The 20,687-nt window shown below is 23.9% G+C and overlaps 1 protein-coding gene across 2 annotated transcripts in view; it reads left to right on the plus strand.

Annotated features, from left to right (window-relative positions):
* LOC129614038 (uncharacterized) overlaps positions 1-20,687 on the plus strand; it is an 87,471-nt gene that overhangs the window by 35,520 nt on the left and 31,264 nt on the right. The gene's annotated exons all lie outside the window — the stretch shown is intronic.

Raw genomic sequence — 20,687 nt, forward strand, 5'->3', positions numbered from 1 at the left:
GACATGCTTTACATTCATACATACACGTATAAATTTTGAAATTATAAACAAAATAGTACAAAATTCTTATTAAAAATTGTTATCTGTTTTCAAAAATTCTTAATAAAATTTTTAATTTTGACAAAAGATTGTAGTAATATTCACTTTAAATATATACATATGTATTATATATATATATATATATATATATACATATATGCAAAGATAACTCCAAAACTCTTTAAAAACAAAATACATAAAAATTTAGTTAATTCTAACTTTGAATAAAAACCAAAGAAAAAGGTCAATATTTCATGGATTTATATAAAGAACAAAATATAAAATATCCTTAAAATCCTACTTCTAATTATCATTATTTTCTATGGCAATTTATAAAAATTTGAAAATTCTAATAAAGAAAAAATTTGCTTTAGGTATGACTACAAAGTCATTACATTAACATAAATATCCTGTAAATCATGTTGAAAGCTTTTTAGTTTGGCAACAAAAAAATGCATAACTCTTCTGAGAATATAAAATTGGCATGTACATGGGTATGTACTTACCTTAATGTAAATATTTTCCAAATGGAGTAATAATGGGTTGCCAAACAAATTTTTTTTCTCTTCTATGCATTTACATATTTTAAAATTAGTGTACTTATTTGTATGATTATTTTTTGTAAAAGAAAAAAACTAATTCAAAAGTTGTTGGGATGAATGATCATGTATTCATAAATTATACTAGAATTACAAAAATATTATTATCCTAAAATGTATAGTTCAAATCCAATTCATTAAACAAAAAAAAGAAACTGATGCCTAAATATTTTCAATTCTTTTGAAAAATTTTTTGCTTTTAGTATTATTTAAAGTTTTATTATACAAAAATTTGTAATAAGGTTTTGACTTTTAAGACATAATTAAAATAGTTACTCATTTTAAATTGGAATTGAAGGTTTATGTAATAAATTTATAGGACCGTACCGTAGCCATTGCCCAATATAATGGAACAACAAGTTACACATACTTCACATGAAAATTCAACCATTTATGTGAAAAAATTGCTCTTTTTGGTTTGATTACATTATATTAATCTAAACTTTTTCCAAGTGTCTTGTTACATAGTATCAAATTGAAGCTCAAAATAGCTCAAAATTGCTCAAACTTTTACTTTTATAATAAACTCAACGTACGTTAATAACATAAATTTTAGCGCAAACAACTTTAAATGGGAAATTTTAGAAAATTTAATAAATTTTTAATTTTTGTGAGTAAATATTTCGGGAAAGTCTTATAGATTTCGGAAATATGTATGCTAAAGAGCAGAGAATTTTGTCTTTTTAAACAGTTTTGCACGTTGACTCTATTGGTCAGATTCGCTGATCTGCAAGAAAAAATATATATCAAATGATGACGTGAGCTAAAGCACAATTTAATGCCTTTAATGAGACAAAAATTTGGTTGCTCAATAAATTGAGCAGAGCGTACAAAAAAGACAATATCAATATTATTTTTTAACGAACTAAAAATAATCCTTATCATATGCCTTCCTTTGAAAGTTCAATTAACTTCAGTATTTACATAACCTTAACTCTTAAAGTTCGAGCATTACATTAACGCCGCTTTAAATTTTTCTTTGGTTTATTTAATATATTGAATACATTGCTCATCCTAAAAGTATGCAATTTTTGAAATATATTCGTATATGAATGATTTTAATAAAAACATTGCTAGATTGTTTTTAAAAGCAGTACTTTCACTTGTTGTAGGAAAAAGTGTAATAACAAACCATTGGTTTGCAACTTTATAGATTTTAAACCCCCACTTATGTGAAAACTGTGATTATATGACAATAAAATATGTTTTATTATTAAAATTTATTCATAAATAAACGCATGTTTACATTATATGTAATCAAATCTTATTTGCAAATTTCATTCGGTGTATGCTTACGTGCGTTATAGTTTCAATAAATTTCTAAAAATTTTCAATTGATTCAGCATAATTATATGTAAAAGACTTTAAAACCAAAAACACTTTAGATAAAAAAAAACCTATTAAAAAAAAAAACTCTTTTGTTCCAAAGAGTTCAATTGCATCATAATTTTTTTTCAGTGGAACAAACCACAAAATAGTACCAACAATTCTAAATTATTTTGCATATGAATTTAAAACTATCATAGTTTATTGGTTTTTCAACAATTTTCCAATTCAATAATATTAAATTCATTTCCTATACATTTCAATTTTTTCTGCAGCCTTTCTCTTTTATAATATTTCCTATATTTTCTCATGGCCTCTCACTTTTGTAAAATTACAATAGAATTTTTTTTTTATTATAATATTTTATACTATTAAAATTGCAGGATTCATATAAATAACCCATTTTTTAAGTATCACGACAAACAAAAAACAACAATAAAAAACAAAACAAACAAATCCGAATCAAATGGTTCATTAAACGAACAGAACGAACAGAGAGAGAAAAATTATGGTGGCAAAAAAAAATACTACAAAAATTTTTATTTTGTATGCATGTTTGTGTATGTGTCATGAATATATGAATATATTTAATTCAAAAATAGTATAATATTAAAATTCAGGATTCATTTATAAAAATCTTTGTAGTAAATTCCATCCTTTCACTTAAAAAAAAAAACAGCATAAAAAAAAACTTGTGATATTGGGAACATTAACCGTTCTAGTTTTGTTTTTTTTTTTTAAATAATTTATTGTTGCCATTTAAAATTTTTAAAGTAATATTTTAGCATTACTTTTTTAGCCTCATAATTTTTAGTTTTGTTAATATTTTTATATAAATTTTTTTTTCATTTTAGAATCAATGCTTACCTAGAACAATTATTTTACCTACTATTCGTTCACAAACTAATAATTTTTGGAATAGTTTAAAATTGTCAAGAAAATTTCTGGCATTTTCTGGACCAGTGGAAAATTGTTTCGTATAACAAACATTCAACATATCCCTAAGGATAACCTCTATATATTATTCACCCAATTGATTTACTTAAACAAAATAATTCTTGAAGAATTAAAATATTTCGGAAAAAAAAAGTTTGTTTGGCAATACTGAATAAAAAAGAAGTTCTTTTTAAGCGAAAACAATTTTGAAATTCTTGTTCCCATATATGGGTGCACACATATACATATAGTAAAATCAATAATATTATATACGGAAACGGAAACATTAAAATTTGTACTACATTAATGTTATAAATATTAAATGGAAAAAAAGTGCTATAACGCATTTTAACATATCAAGAAGCATTCTTTTAGTTCGCAATATTGTTTATATTTCATTTTTTAAAATACTATTTTTTGTTTTATTCATTATATTGCTCACCAAATGGGAATTTGAATACAAAATACAGAATTTATATTTAAACATCAGTTTTTATCGCCTCCCTAAATGTTATTTGAAAAAAAAAAAAGAAAAAATGCGTTCATACAAAAACAAATAAAAGAATTAGACCCGAACTTATGGCATATACCTAACACTTTCAATTCAATATTATAACACCCATTCTATACACGTTTATAAAGCAATTATAGATGGATGATGAACGACTTTTGTTTCTTTAGTTCATCTTCTTTAAAGTATTAAATTTTTTAGCTACTTCTTTATAGTATACAATGGTATGTTTTCTTTTGGTTGTATCCACTGGTAAAAACTATTTTCAATATTTTCAATTTTAATATGAAAATTTCAAAATAAGAAAGTGAAAATTAAGATACTGTAAGAGTTTCATACAAGAAACAACCCACAAAGAGAACTTCTCTATATTTAGCGAACAATTATTATGGCATCAGTAAAATTTGCAATTAAATACATATAATTTTTTGTTTAGTGAATTTCTCTTTATTATAAAATGTTTGCAATTAGATGGTTCATTATATTCATAAATATGCCTATAAATATGCAATTTTATCTTATATTGCGATTGAAAACGATTTATTAAAAATCGTTTACCTAGTTTGAATCGCACAGTTCATTTTCTCATTATGGGTTCATTAAAGCATTTCAAACGTAATTTACTTTTAAAATTCTCATCATTGCGTGAATAGTAAGAGAGTTTCCTATCTCAAATGCAATAAAACATTATTTGCAATAATAAAAGGTTATTACATCAATCAATTTTAATTACAACTTTTATTTTTTTGTATAACTTTTTTTCTATACACATATATAATGTATTTTTAATTGATAAATGCAACTCATTTTTACTCCTAATAATTGTAACGTGTGGTCCATTCCGTATTGTGCATATTATGTATTGACATAATCAAACAAACCTCATTTATGAAAAGTTTAATGCTTACATATTTCTATTACGATTTTCTATAATCTGCCTATACACATACATACATAATTCTAAATATTAAAATTCATTACACAATCTTATAGTTTCTAATCAATCATATATTGTGTTAAGAGTTTCATTTATTCAATGCTTGTGGCAACAAAAAAAAAAATATTTGAAAATATTTCCTATAGTATAATTATTGTATTTAATGCAAAATATTGCAAGAAGGACTTATTTAAAAATAGCACAAGTTCATTTTTCTTAAAATTGGAAAATGTATGTATTCTAAGGTTTGAACTTTATGAAATAGTGAAAATATCGCAATTTGTAGTTATATAACTTCTGTTTAAAAGCACTGAATGGAAAACTTTCTTATTCAGAAAGAGAAGATTAAAAACTTTACAAAAATGTTGTATATATTGACAACAACCTGGTTTTTAGCAGTTTTCTACAAAAACAGAAAATTTTCTATATTTTGACTTAATATTAATTTTCTATGACTCAGTTTTCTTAAAAAATTCATTTAGATCATTTTCATTTTACGGAATTTATACAACTACAAACGATATTTAAGATTAAAATTATATAAAAACACACACAATACTTATATACACTATATTTACAATTATTCCAATACTACATACTTTATGCTTACACACATAAAATCTATTGAACTATAAGTATGTGTTGCATACAAGTATGGTTGATTGCAAGTTTACATACACATATTTCATAAACAAACAAACTATATAAAATATTCTTTGAAACTTTTAATTTATTTTTGAGAACATCAGATGTTTTTCAATTTAGTTTTTATAAATAAAATGTAAATATGAAAATATTTATTTCACAATAGTAATCATAAAGTGTGCTATTCTTTATTGTATAACGTATACAAGCTATTAGTTTAATGCACTCTCAAATAACATAAAATGCTAAAAAGTTCCAGATTGAAAATTTTTAGTTTTATTTGTTATTAAACTTGTTTAATAACTTCGCAGAAATAATGTATAGTTGTAAGTGCTTTAATTTAACAAAAGAGAAATGTAACTCACTGTTAAACAAAATTAGTTTTTTTTTGTCGAAATTAAATAAACTACGGAACAAATTAAGTGAATATATGGATTTGAGCATTATGAACATTTCCATAAAGCCATCAGTGTTATTAACATTTTAGGTATTTGCAGTAGAAACAACTGAAATTGGAACTGAAACATCTCATTGTATTAATTATGATTTTTATAGAAATTTCGTAAGTCCTGAAACTATAGAGAAGCCGGGATAATTTCTAATCAGTAAACTCGTTAGAACTCTCGCGTGCGCCAAAATTCTCCAGATCGTCACAATCCTGGATGGTTATTCAGCAATTCCGATCTTAATCGATCTTTTAATCTTTTTCCTTTGCGGTCCCTTTCAAGGCCAAAGATTCGCCTTCCTCTTAAATAGCATGTCAGCCTGCTCAATGCCCTCTACTCAGGTTTAAAATTCAAGTATTTGTGGCACACTTGCTGTAGTTTCAAAAGAAAATGAATTTTGGATGAAGTTTTTGCGGTAGTTGCCTACTAGATAACCGAATAAGACCTGATAGTCCGGATAATTTTAGTTTTATTCATTTTTAACCTTCGATTTCTGATTTCAAATTATATAGATTTCATTCAACCCAATTATTATTCGATGCATCTATATTTGTTAAAAATTTAAATTCTAAAGGAATTTTGCTTTAATTTAAAATTTTTTTGAAATTATGTTTTTTTTTTTATAAAATTCTAATAATGTATTGTTCGTCTACAATAAATTGACTTTTACATGGTTTGTTTAACAATTTATAATTAAGTATGAAAATACAAAAAAAAAGCAAATTCAAAGAATTGAACAATATAAAATTCATGAGTTCAAAGTTTTATCTTGAAATACTTAGTTACGGAACAAGAAAAAAAAAATTGTTAAAACAATTTTAATAGCATCAAAAGTAGTACAAAACTTTAAAAAGGACATTCACATAACAAAAAAAAAAACACAAAATCAAAAACAGCAAACAAATATTTGTAAGAAAAATAACATTATTCTTTTTTGGCACAACTCCAATTTAATTCAATTTTAAGGCGAAAATTTTTTTGCTTTTTATCTTCATTTTCAAAAATAAATTAAAGAAGAAGAAAAATTAAAACTAAAATTATTTTTTTTTTGCAAGGATTTTTCAATAGCAATTCTGAGCTCCTTGTTGTCCTCATTTCTTACAGGCTTTGTACACCAATTTTTTTTCTTCTTCTTTTTTTTCATATTTAAATAACAAAATGTTGAATTTTTAAACATAAAATTGTTAACAAAAAAAAAACAAGTAATTGTTTTAGTCTTAATTAATGTTAAATTTATGGCTTCATTTGGAATTTAAACTAAACAGAGGTACCACAACAATTATTGTATTTAAAAATTGCTTTTCGGCATAAAATTTTAACTAAAATTAATTAAAAATAAAAGTGAATTTCATAGAGAAAGTTTAGAAACTCACAAACATTTTAAGGTTGTAATTAATTGAATCAAACAGAATTGTCGAAAAAATTTTGATTTCTTTGAAAAAATTCGAAAATAGTCTTTCTTAAAACAGAAAATAATCAGGATTCGAAATTTATTTTTATATATACAATAATTTACGCAAGTATAAAATTCGCTAACAAGTCAAGCAAACTACACTTTTGAGTATATCAAATAGAACTGCAGAAATGTTAAGCTTTAAAATTACAATTCCCTCTATTCAAATTCTCTAACCATCTATTTAACTTCCATTAAAATTTTATGATTTAAAATTTTGTACAATATTTTTGGAATTTAAAAAAATTTGAAAATTTTCCTTAACTTCTCAATTCTTACCCGAGTTGGTACAATTTAAAAATCTTATTTTCTCACACTCAAATGAAATTTAATGCTCATACTTTTTTTTCTTTAATATTTTCTTAAGAATTTTCAATCAAAGAAGAGAATTAAAGTTAAAAAATTTAATATTTTGTATATTTGAAACTTTTATTTTATCTTGGAGCAGCGGTGGGTATTAATAATAATAAATGTTCGGAAAAACAAAACTGAAAGAAGTTTATGTAAAACAAATAAGGACCATAGAAACTCAAAATATCCCAAAAACAAAAAAAAATTGAGTTGTTCCAGCTAACTTATACGCATTTTGAAATTATAAAATGATTGAGTTTTAAATTGTAGCTATGTAAGTTGACCATTAAGATATTTAAAATTTTCAATTGAATTTTTGTATGTTAAACAAAATCTCTGTTTTGGGCCAGATCTCCGGCCTCCTAACAATAATTAACCAAACTATAATTAACTAACTTTTCTTTAATTTCAATAAAATCTAAACTGCTTGATCTAGTTCTTCCTTAATATTTTCGGAACAAAATTTTTCTGGACAGGGATGCCAAGCCTAAAGAATTATTTATAATTCACTTTGAATTTTAAAATTAAGCAAAAAAAGAAAAATACAAAAATATAAAGAATTTTTCCTTTCAAAAAAGAAAAAGAAGGATACCCAAAGGAAACGTTAAAATTGAAAACAATAAAAACAGAAAAAATACATAAAATAAAAAGGACACAAAAACGGCAAAAAACGGCAAGAAAAAGGGAAGAAAAATTTATTTCAAAATTTAGTTATAGTGAAAAAAGGAAAGTATTTTTTGTATAGTAAAATGAAACTGAAAAGAAATAAAATAGCGGTTGCAAATAACATGAATAACAAAAGAAGTTTTTTTTTTTTTTAAATTATCGCAACTTAAATGCTCGCACACACACCAAATGCAAATGAAAGTAAAAATGCTTTTTTTTAACAATGCGAAAAATAAAGGAATTTTTTTTTATTTATAATTTTTGTCTTATTTTTTTGATAGGTTCTCAAGAGAAACAATAAAAAAATTTATGAGTAGTATGGGCGCGTTTCATTTCAAAAAAAAATTTGCGTTTTTCAAAATGACATAAAAATTCTTAAATAATTTTTTTTTCTCTTTGTGCTTGTGTGTGTGTGGGTGGCTGGAATGCAGAATAATTTTCAATACCAACCTTATAGAATTATGAAAAATTCAAAATAATTTTTAATATTTTATTTTTGCTCTTAATTATTCAAAAAAATTGGAAATTCGAAAATTCTGTAGTTTGGAAATTTCTTTTTTCTCAGAAAAAAACATTATTGTACTTCCATAGAATTTTATGCGTCGGTAGTCAGTTAATTTTCGATAATAAATTAATTTATTTCTATGATAAATTCTTTGATTCAAAAAAATTTTATTTTAATTTGAAAACCAAATTCTTGTTTATACTTATAACATATTCAAAATTTTTATGAATTTCACATATGATCGAGAAATTTCTTTATTATTCTGGAGAATGAGTTTTATCACATTTTTCTGATACAGTGATGCAGTTTTTAAATTCATTTTGAAAATTTATAAATATTTGAAACTGAATTAATCAATTTGTGGCAAATATGAATAAAATTTAACAATCACTAATCGAGAAAATCAATATTTTAATTCAATTGATTTTTTAAAAATCGGAAATTTACTATTTATCTCTAATTTTTATTCCAAAATACCGGCTCATGTACAGGTAATTTTTTCTAAAACAAATTTAAATAAGGTAATTGTTTAAAATATTGTATGAAAATATTTTCTTTTCGTAGTATCCCGGTTAGGTCCTGTTCGGTGGGTCATGCGTTTTTCAGTAAGTGCAAGCCCATCTCCTTTCATAGCAGCGAACAATACGTTATGTAATAAACGTAGCACATTTCGTATAATAATTGGGGCCCGTTTTCTCGGCGTTCATTGCATATGCTTGCATATATGGTAGATTCAACGCTGCTCGAATACGATGCTTAATTCGGAGAAATTCAAACAGAATATATAGACATACTGCTATGTCCTTTTATATAACAATACAACGAGCTCATGAATACTACATTATTATTTTATGTTATACTTTCTTACTCATAACACACGCGTTTATTGTTGTCTCTTAGTAACGTAGATCTGAAATTCGTATTTAAAATTTTTTAAAAATTATGCTTATATTTTAAAAAACAATTTTAATCGAAATTCAAAAATCTATAATCATTTAATATTTTATGCCCTTTCTTTTGTACACAGTACAATTTAAACTGGTCTAAATCTCACCTTTCTAAGGCTTTGTACCCAAAACAAATTTTTAATATATTCAAACAATAAAATTTTACTATTGCCATTACACACTCTTGAGGTGTACTGAAAACAGTGTATTCGAAGTTAAAAAAAAAATTATTTTTATTTATTTGGCAAAAGTTGCATTTAAACTTTTATTTTTGGAACTGAGACAAAATATATAATATGCAAAAATTTAAAAAAAAAAGAGCAATAAATTTTCAAAATACTTTTTTAGTAAAAACTATAAAAAAGCAAAACCTTTTCGACTCATGAAATTCGAGGATAATGTTGGTAAAAAAAAACAAAAATTCAAATCCTTTTTTATATTCGTATATTTTAAGTAGACAAAATCTGAGTATCAAAACACATAAGAGAATTTTAAATACTGGTATATATGCATATATATGTATATCAATAATATTATATAACAAAATTTTTTTTTATTAATAGTAAAGGATCAAAGGACTTTGAATTTCATTCATTTATCCTTGAAAAACAAACTAGTCATAAATATCATATATACTTATGTACATTTTGTACGGGTATGGTATGTATAATACTTATGTATGGATTATTAAATATAGAATCGTATATAAAATTTTTCATAAAGAATATAATATTAAAATAAATGACCATAGGAACCAGCTGAGATTTTATCAAATAGAATATTATCCTACTTAATATGTACATTAAATTATGTGTAAGTATATATGTATATGAAATGCAATTCTAACTATGTGTATATGAGGGTAGGGTAATATAATAGAAATTTTTTGTTTTAGGAAAAGAGTAATACGTAATATGATAGAGTGGTCAAGTATGAATACGTTATGTACGATGTTCATAAATGTGTGCATATACATAGGTATATATATAGATATTTTAGGAAACAAAGTTGTATATACATATGCATTGAAATATGGGAATATTTTATTTTAAGTAGCATTTTGTTATATTTTTGTTATATTCATATTACTTATATAGCATATAATGATTATAAATGTTGTATATGTATGTGATATATGAATTTACTCTTAATGCAGTTGTAAGTGATTATTCTGTATTTACAAAAAGATCTAATTTGTATTTACAAAAATTTATCATAGCCAGTGCCGCACTGGATCCTGTAATATTATTTGATTTAGATGAAGATTAAACTGAATAAAAATCACATACGCAACATAAGTAATGCAAGTTTTAAATGAGAACAAAATTTTAAATGTGAAGTGAACTGAAACATTTTGTTCAATATTTAAAAATTTTTTTTGAGATAAAATAGGAAAATTCAAAAATAGAACAAATGTAATATCAAGAATAAGAATAATCTTTCAAATATTTAGTATATACAAATATTCTCTGTTGAATTGTGAGCTATGCTGATGGTATAGTATGAATACAGTGCAGCTAGGTTTTAAAGTTTTATTAATATTGTCTTCTCTATATAAATTAATTATCATATTTAAAGTTTTTCAATAAAATTCTAGTTTTCCATTGGAATCATATACCGCGGTTATCGAAGAGCGAAGCAATTACGTATTCTCCAAATACTTTATTTAAAATTGTAAATCTTTTACTTACAAAATATAAAATTGAAGAATATAGATCAAATTTCAATAAATTAAAAATTTAAATAATTTAAAATTGTACAGGTAATCTATACCTTAAAGTTGTTATCTATACCCGTTTGACATTATTGCTATTATATAATATAGCCTTGTAGTTCACTTATATTTATAAATGTTGATATATAACTTACTACATTAATATTTCTATATACATATGTATAAATGTTTCAATACTTAAGTAAATAAAATAAATTTTCCATTAAAAATAAAAAAGAAAACGGAAATTTTTATAATATTTGCAAAGAAAAAAATTAAAAGTTTGCCCAGGCGTCATATGGGCTGTCTGAAAGAAAGAATATCCACAAAGAATTTACTTCTTATATATATGTATGAAATAAGGGTATATAATATCCAACGATTATCTTACTATATTCATTATTAAATATAAAATTTACAAAACATACAATTGTTCAAATATTCACAAGTATATTCAAATATAATACCTTATATTTTCGGCTAGACATTTAAATATGCTACTCTTGCATTTCAAAATTAAAATGCGGGTATTTTTATATAAAATATTTTTTCATTTTCTTTTTTTTCCTTGAAATTTCTTATAATGGTTTTTCATATGAATTTTCCTGCACTTTACTATTAATTTATATATAAGCTTATTGTATATCAAATATCTTTAAAGATATTTTCTTTTAATAATAATAATGGCAAGTACGTTATACATATACATAATATATATGATTTTATGTCACTTTCTATACAATTGGCAAATAAGGAATATTAAGTATGTATATATATATGAAGAAATATTCATCTTATTGTATTAGAATTAAAAGGACATAAGAAGAAGCAAAAAAGGTACACATAAATGGTTTCCGGAACGCCTGTATTATGCTTTCGTTTTATTTTAATGAAATATTCAATTATTTATTCAAGTACATATGGTTATGCATTTGACCTTTCTTTTCAAGTCTAGAATGTCAGATTAAAAATGATTTGTGAATTTCTAATGTTCTGGTTTCTTTTTTTTTACGGTTTTTATTGAAATACAAGTTTTTCATTTTTATTCACATTTCATTTGTAGACTTTCAATGTAATTTATTATAGGATTAATGTTATACACTTACATATTTGTTAGAAGTTATTGAATGAATTTATAATATTTTTTTAGTATTATTTTCCAAGCAGTGTTATTATAGCTTTTGAAATATAATTTTTAGTAGTAGTTTATTAGCAACTCAATAATGAAAATAAAATTTATTACCAATTATTCTAGCTTAAAAATTAATAAGTAATTTCTGGTGATTAGAAAATATTCACCTGTCAGGCTCAAAATGTTCAGAATTCTCTTAAATTTTTCTAAATTTTTTAAAAAATTTTTAAGGCTTTTGCATTTGACAAATTTTCCGTCTTTTCAATGTTAAATATTTTTACAGAAATTTTTACCTATCGTTTTTTGTCCCCGCTAATGACAGAACCCATGGTCCGACAATTAACAGGTCATATTATGAATAATTTCCAAAAAACAAATTTGCTGCTTCTTTATATTATTTTAGAAATTCCTACATGTTCTTTCACAAAATCAGGGATTCTCAAATTTTTGACCAATTACTTCAGTTAGTTTTAATTATCAATATTGATTTAATATGAAAAGTATGGACTTGGCACGTAGAAGATTCTCTTTTCGTTTTCAAGACTTCAAGAAAGAAACAACTAGAGTAATTTTTCTTAATCGTTTAATTTAATTTTTCCCGTTCATTTAAGGTTCATTATTCTTCTCAAATAAATGTTGGTATAAAATTTTTATACACAAGATTAAATGAACCAACGTAAATGTGTATAAGAAAACACATCAAGAAAACTCATTTTTTTTTTAATTTTCCAAATTTCGTCATAATCTTTTTTTTTGGCCATGTTAAATATATAAGAACCGTATATGAGTTATAAGAGTCAATTCAAACAGAAAACATGAAATTTTTATGCAATAATTTATGGTTACCAAAAAAAAAATGGAAAAGGCATCTTAAAACCACTTATACTTTTTTTTTTTCTTTATACTTAATTTAAAAAAAAAATATTCCTCAAGTTCCAACATAGCCTTTGTATAGAACTAAAAAAAATTCAAAAATTCAGAATAAAAAATGAAAATTAAGAGTGCAAAAGAAACATTAAGAGCTTAATGGTTGGAAAAAAAACTGAAAATTATGAGAAAACTTAATTTTAGAATTTTATTTTGTAGTCTCTATAAAGAAGATAAATTTGAAAAAATTGTAATATTACATATGATTTAGTGTTAAGAAAACATAAAAAAAGATCCCGATAATATTAAATTCCATTTTTGGCTGAACTTTATGCTAATAAATGAGCATGCAAGAGCATTGAACAACTTGGTCGAATTATAAATCAAATTGATTCACTTTTAATTTTTTTTTATTTTGCCCTTTTATGTTTTAAATTTTCTCTTGTTTTTCATTAATTTATTAAAAGTTCAAAAAGTTTTTAACATTTTTATGTTCTAATATTCTAAAATATTTTTATATAAAAATTAATAAAGAATGGAATTTTGGGAAAAAGTTCTTTTAGTAATAAATTCTCGAATTAATACGTTTCTAATTTTTAATGAGAATTGTGAGTGAAAAGATGCCAAATTAATTGCATTTACTCTGGTCCAAAAAGTTACAAATTAATTCCAAAATTTTCCAATTAAACATGAATTTAAAATATCCCTGTTCAATTATACTTATTGCTGGAGATATGATGAAATTATTCTTGAGGTATTAATGTCGACTGAGCTCGAATTCCATTGTCTGAATAAATTAAAAACGCATTTTTTATTAAATTGTAGATTTTTTATTAAATATTATCTGTATTTGTTGAATTTTTACGAAGTGTTAATGCAAAATGTTAATACAATTCGTGTCACCTTTAATTCCTTCCTAATCTTTTCCTGTAAATAATTGTTATGTTTGCTATGTGATGATCTAAATTCTAGGTTCTATATTATTGGACTCGGAAATTATATAAATAATTTGCTATTAATTAAATTAAATATTTTATTTTTATTTAAAATTTTGCCAAAAAATAAAAATCCTTTTTTGAATTAACGAAATTTAATAAAAAAAATCTCATAATTTTTGCAAATAGCATCGTAACCCTTTGTAATTGAAAAGACAAATGCCATTTTAACTGCATAAACGAATTGTAACAAAAGTACAGAAAATATTTACAAAAGAGAAAGAAATGAATACAAACATATGCCACTCTTCCCGTTAAATACTATTAAATTTAATACAAAATGCATCAAAAGGATAATGCATCCTTTTATTTATGAACGACATAAGTTGATGCTATTTTTTCCTGACATAACATCGTTTCTAACTTTTCTATTTGATTTTATTTTTCCTTCTCCTCTCTTATTCCTTTAGTATTCGTTTTTTTTTTCTTGTTAAATATGAAACAACAGAGATTGTTACTGCTTCTTTTTGTACTTATTCTACAATTATAACTATAATATATATTTAGTTCCCATTATTTAAAATATAATAGTAAAATAGAGAATCATAATTTGTTATCCGTCCGCCATAATAACTAAATATGTAACAAGAACATGTAAAAATAAAAAATAATAAAAAAAAAACCCAAAAATAACATTAATGAAAGCAAAAAACAGAGAAAAGAACCGATGACAGAATGACGACATCACAAAATTATTAGAGTGAATGCTTTATGAAAAAGGAAAACTTCTGAAGAAAGCAAAAAGTTCCATGTATTTTTTTTTTTTCGGTTCTATAAATATAATTAAAATGGCAGACATAGCAAAAAAAAAAAACAAAATAATTATTTATTACAATGTAAATAAATTGAATAGAAAGAAAATTCCTTGGCAAAGCATCTTTAAATAACAAGGAGAAAAGCAAAAGAAAAAAATATGACTAGAAATTTGTATATAAAGATATTTGTAATAAGAGGAAAAAAAAGGATGTATTCAAATTTTGCTTATAATGAAAGTTGATAAAATGGAAAACAAAATTGAATTTTCCTTTAATGAAATTTTCATAAGAAAAACAAGAAGAAAAAATGTACTCCAAAACTTAAAATATTAAAAGTATAAATCTTAAAAAAAAAAAAACAGAAATTTCCAGTAAATTGAACTTGTCGATTTTATGTTTTTAAGACGACCTACAACTCATTATTTTTGAGAATTCGTTTTTCAAAAAGAAAGAAAAGGAAATTAAGAATTAAAAAAAAGAATACAACAATTTATGTTTTTATGAAAATTTAATATAGAAGCTCCCCCATCTCTATAACAATTTTCTGTAGGCAACCGTACAATATTATGTTCTGTATTAAATAAGTGTGTATCTTTGTTTACTGAAAATTTTATACATTTATTAAGAATTTGGTTTTTAAATGCGGTCTATAAAAATTGGAGTAAATTGAGCTTGGGGTATTCTATAATTTATGAAGCGTAAAAGAATAATTAATGTATATTAAGAGACCTACCATTTTCCTTGAACCGAATGACATTTTTCGTACTATGATTAATAAATTCAATCAAATTTTAAACGAATGCGCAGTTAAAACGGTCGAATGAAAATGACAACCTCGAAAGAAAAAATTATTTTGGGCTTTTTATAATTCCATTTTTGATAGCTTGTGTCGTTCTTAATGACTCATTTTTGTAGCAACGTTTTAGATCTTGCGAAAGAAATCAATGCACCAAATTTATTCGATTAATTCGTTTGATCAAATGCCGTTATTGTGCCTCAAATGCCGTTATTGTTGTTGAAAAATTATTATATAAACACTATTTATATAAAATAAAATTAAAAGTAGTAGTTGCTTAATTAAGGTAGTTTTGAATACGATTTAAGTACATATATTCAAAATGTCCTTTGAAAACACATGTTTCTTAAAATAAATATAAATAGGAATGTGATCTAATAATTAGTTTTGTGTATTCCTGCGTACTATAACTTCGTATTCCTTGTAACTGTACTTGTGCATATGCACACTTGTACAAATAATGTACACGCAAAATATTTAAAAATAACAATAAATTCAAACCATGAAAATCCTCTTTCTTTCGTCATTGTTTATATTCTTGATTAAATTTCTCCCAAAACCCAATTATGTTTTTTTTAACAAAAATTCTGAAAATTCCCTTTTACCCTTGTCCTGTACAAGTGTAGAAACACGAATTATTATTTTCTTTTTAGAAACTCTAAGAAATTTGTAATTCTAAAAGAAAAAAGAAAATAAAATTAATATTTTCTATATTTAAGAGAATTTATGTAAACAGGTGAAATAAACAAACAGTGTTGACCAATGAACCGAAAAAGAAATAAGCAAGAAAATAATATGAAAATTATAATTATATAAAAAAAAAATAATAAATGTTCAACATTTATTTTTTTAGAAAAAAAAAAGCTAAAATTTTATTTTAACCAAAATTAGGTTTTACACACCAAATAAAACTTAGTTAAATGTGTTTTGGTTATCTATTTGCGGAGAAATTTTAAAAGGTGGAAAAGTATTCGTAGAAGAGCGTTGGTGGACACGTTGACGCGAAATTTAATTAAACGAAAATTTAATTAAAGCAATTAATAATATTATGATTATTTTCCATGATTGTGACACAGGTGGACATTTTGAAGCTGTTTAACAGACGAAATCAATTATATTTTCTAAAACATTACAAAAATTTTATATAAAACCTATGAGAATTCTTGTAATCGTAAACAAAATTCTATTTCCGTTTCATAAGCCCAAGTGCTTTACTATATTACTAAGGAAAATCAGCTTCACCTTGAACACATTTCAAAAGTAAATTTTATAAAATCAAAATCAAGTCAAATTGATTTTCACCCAGTTGTCTTGATAACGCAGCTGTCCTAAAATTTTCGTTTAAAAACCTACAACCTAATTATTAATTTAATGTTCACCTTAATCATTTTTTTTACAACACCATAAAAATTTCATAATTATATCTTGAGTATATCTCTATAAATAAATTCTCAAATTCATTTTGAATTCTATATGAGAGCATAATAAACATAGATAATATTCTCATAATAATTCCTTTCGCATGAATAATGACTCCGTTAAGAGATTAGAAATTTCATCCCCAAATGGAATTGTACACATATACACATACAATATACACATACATACATTATATTTGGATTTAAATTAAAAAAAAAAAAACAAAAAATAAACAGTTATAGCCTACCTTTTTAAGGATTCTTAAAAAAAATTTTAGAAATTATACTAAGAAAAGAAAAGGATATTATAATAATTCTTTGCGCTTATTACTTAAATGCGGATTTATATTATTATGTTAATGGTAGTGTTATTGCGGCATAGTCATAAGTATACAAAGAATATGTCAACTGGTTTGAGTTTTATTGTATAGCTTATATAAAACAAAAAAAGAAAATTGCCATCCCTCTTTTTATTTTCTTTTTGAAATGTTTTGTTTTTTTTTTATATACTAATTAGATTTAATCTTGTACATTAAATGTATACATAATAAATAACCTTGAAAAAATATAAGAAAAAAAATTTGGTTATTAAATTTTGTACTTATGAAATTTTTATGAGGTGGGAGAATAAAAATAAAGAACATATTTTGTTTGAGAAAGAATTTTGAGAAAGAAATTGAATGGGCCAGGAATTCTTGAATCAATAAATTAGCAAATTAATATTCCATAAACTTTTTGTATAAATCTTCCGTAAAAAAATAGTGGAGATACATAATTTTCAAAATTATAAAAGTTTGGTATTGCAGGATTTAAATGGGTCGTGAAAACCAATTCCCACTGTGGTACCCATGTAAGTATGTTTCTTGTCCATCTTATAGTCTATAATGATGGGACAAGAAACATTTGTTCTACCATTTTTGAAGATTGGAGCTCAACAATAGATATAACCAACTGAAATTACGAAATTATTTGTTATTGTTAATTCATTTGTTACTATAAAGCTAATTGTAAAAATTTGTAATTTTTATGATACTTTATATGAGAAATGTATTGTGAACTCATTTTCGCATATATGATTTTAAAGTATAGTCTTTTCCAAAGTGAGTTTCTTAAGACCCTATATACTTGTGGAATGGATATTTGTTAATCTAATATCGTTAATTAAATGTGTAATATGATTAAAAAAAAACTATTAATAATTGAATAATTGAATCTTGAATATAAAACTCCGGTTGGACCTGTACTAACTTATGGCTGTGAACTCTGGGCTCCACAGAAACAAATGATGATTTGTCGCCCACTGAACAGACGTAATTAAGACCGAGATTATGGTGGATAAATGGCTTTGAAACTGGGCGCAAGTGGCCACAGATCGTATAGTCTGGAGAGGAGTTGTGGAACAGGCTCAAGCTCACCGCGAGCTGTAACGCTATTCGATGATAATGATGAATTGAATCATGAAGCTATACAATTATATTGTATAACAGTTAACAAACTTTTCGTTTCTTTAATTATTTTAACAGAAAACTGGGTATTTTAACCAAAACCCTGTTTTAAATATAACAATTTTTTGTAATCCAACAAAAATGAAATTTTTTTAACTCGATTTAGTCGATTGCTTATATACCACAGCTTAAAAATACAATGTATATGGTGATTGGTTTGGTTTCCCAATTTTGGAAGCAAAATTTAAAGAATTTCATTCATTTTATACGCTTGTTTAAATATTTTTTCATTTTTTTGTCTCCCCAACATTAACACTTATACAAAGAATATTACCAATGCAATGATTTAAAAAAAAAATTTTTTGTGTATACAAAAAATTTTCCTCTTATTTGAAAATTAAGCATTCCTACTATAACAGAATAGGGTGAGAATATTTTGAAGTATCAAATTTTAAAAGCTTTTGAAGTATACGGTATTACGGTAAAACTATATGTTTTGTTTAACTCTCAAAAAGAATACAAAAATTTTTTCATTTTTCGTTTTGTTTTTCTCTCTCCATTTCATTCTCTTAGAGCCGTCATACATGCTGTTCTGTCAGTTATAAAAGAAAATAAAAACAAAAAAAATTCATATCACTATACACATAAACTTACATACAGTACGAAATGGGAAGCCTTACACTCAACTAAAGCACTAAGTTTTAAAATCATGATTAAAAAATAGAATAAAAAAATTAAAAGAAAAAGGAAAATCCTTGAAGAAAAATATAAATTTCCAAGGATATTTTTGTGGAAAATTATTATTTTTTAATAAAATAGAGAAAAAAAACTCAAAAAAAAAAGAATATCTGAAAAAGGTGTATAAAATTGAAAAAATAAAAACTATGAAAAATATTTTTATTATCCTTGAAATTATGAGATAAAAAAATCAACAAAAATTTCTTTCCAAAATCAAAAAAAAACTTTTGAAAGTTGAAAGAAATTTTATGAAAAATATTTGCATGTTCTATAATCTAGAGGCAAACTGAAGAGTCAAAATTTATATTGGATAAAAATTTTTAATTAAATTTTTCAATATCCTGATTTATTAATTGTTTTTTATACCTGTTTTCCTGAATAAAATAAGTGGGTGTACGCATTTCCTTAATAATTTAAAATAATATTTATTTTAAAAATAAAAAAATTTTGATTATCGAATCTTGTGCATTGGCAAATGGCAAAAACTTAGATCTCACTTTAATATTTATTTATAGTAAAAAAAAATATGTATACATAATATATGATTCGTGTAATTGCCAAATTTCTATAGAGGTTAATATAATCAATTACACGGTTTTGAAATTTTGAATAATATTAATTATGATTCTACTTATATATACAATTTTACTTCTAGTATTTCCCTGGGTCACAAATTTTTATTGAATATTACAAAAGTATGGATAATACACTTAAGGGTATAAATATTAGATGCTATATATAGATAGAATTACAATAGATTCCATTATTATACAAATTAACTATACAACCCTTAAGGGTTATAAAAACAGTGGAAAAAAGGTTGATTTTCTATACAATGTACGAGAAATTTTCATTTAGAATTTTTCAAAAATTAATAAAATAAAACTATTTTCAATATAATCAAAAATATACATAGGTACTTTCTTTATAGAAGGTCATATATATGCCTATATTAGAGTGTGATACAAAAATAAAATTGTATGTTCATTATAATACCCTTTTTTACATATACATAAATAGTTAAGGTAATTTTTTTAGCTAAATGAAACTTATTAGAATAACACATGATTTCCTATTTATTGGAGCTTAAAACAAACAGAAAATTTAGTCTAATTGAAGACCTAATTTGGTTCTGAAATAGTTTTACATGCAATAAAGGTATACTAGTATGTTTAAATTAAAAATGTTAATATTTCCCAAAGTTATTCAGAGCATTCAATTTACCACCATTTTTAATTTACTCGTATTCCTGATAAATGAAAACAATTCAATTCATGGAAAATTTATTGAATTGTGAAGGCTTAATAACAATAAATGCGATATCATAAAAGAATTTTATTAAGAACTAAAATATTAAAACTAGAACATGATTTGTTACTCCATACATTTGTGCAAAAATACATTCAGATTTTATAAAAACTCAACTTTAAAAATGTGTTAAAAAATTAAAGGATATGCTTACAAAT

The sequence above is a fragment of the Condylostylus longicornis genome, unplaced genomic scaffold (assembly GCF_029603195.1).
Source record: "Condylostylus longicornis isolate FDR11 unplaced genomic scaffold, ASM2960319v2 ptg000100l, whole genome shotgun sequence".
NCBI classification, from domain to species: Eukaryota; Metazoa; Arthropoda; class Insecta; order Diptera; family Dolichopodidae; genus Condylostylus; species Condylostylus longicornis.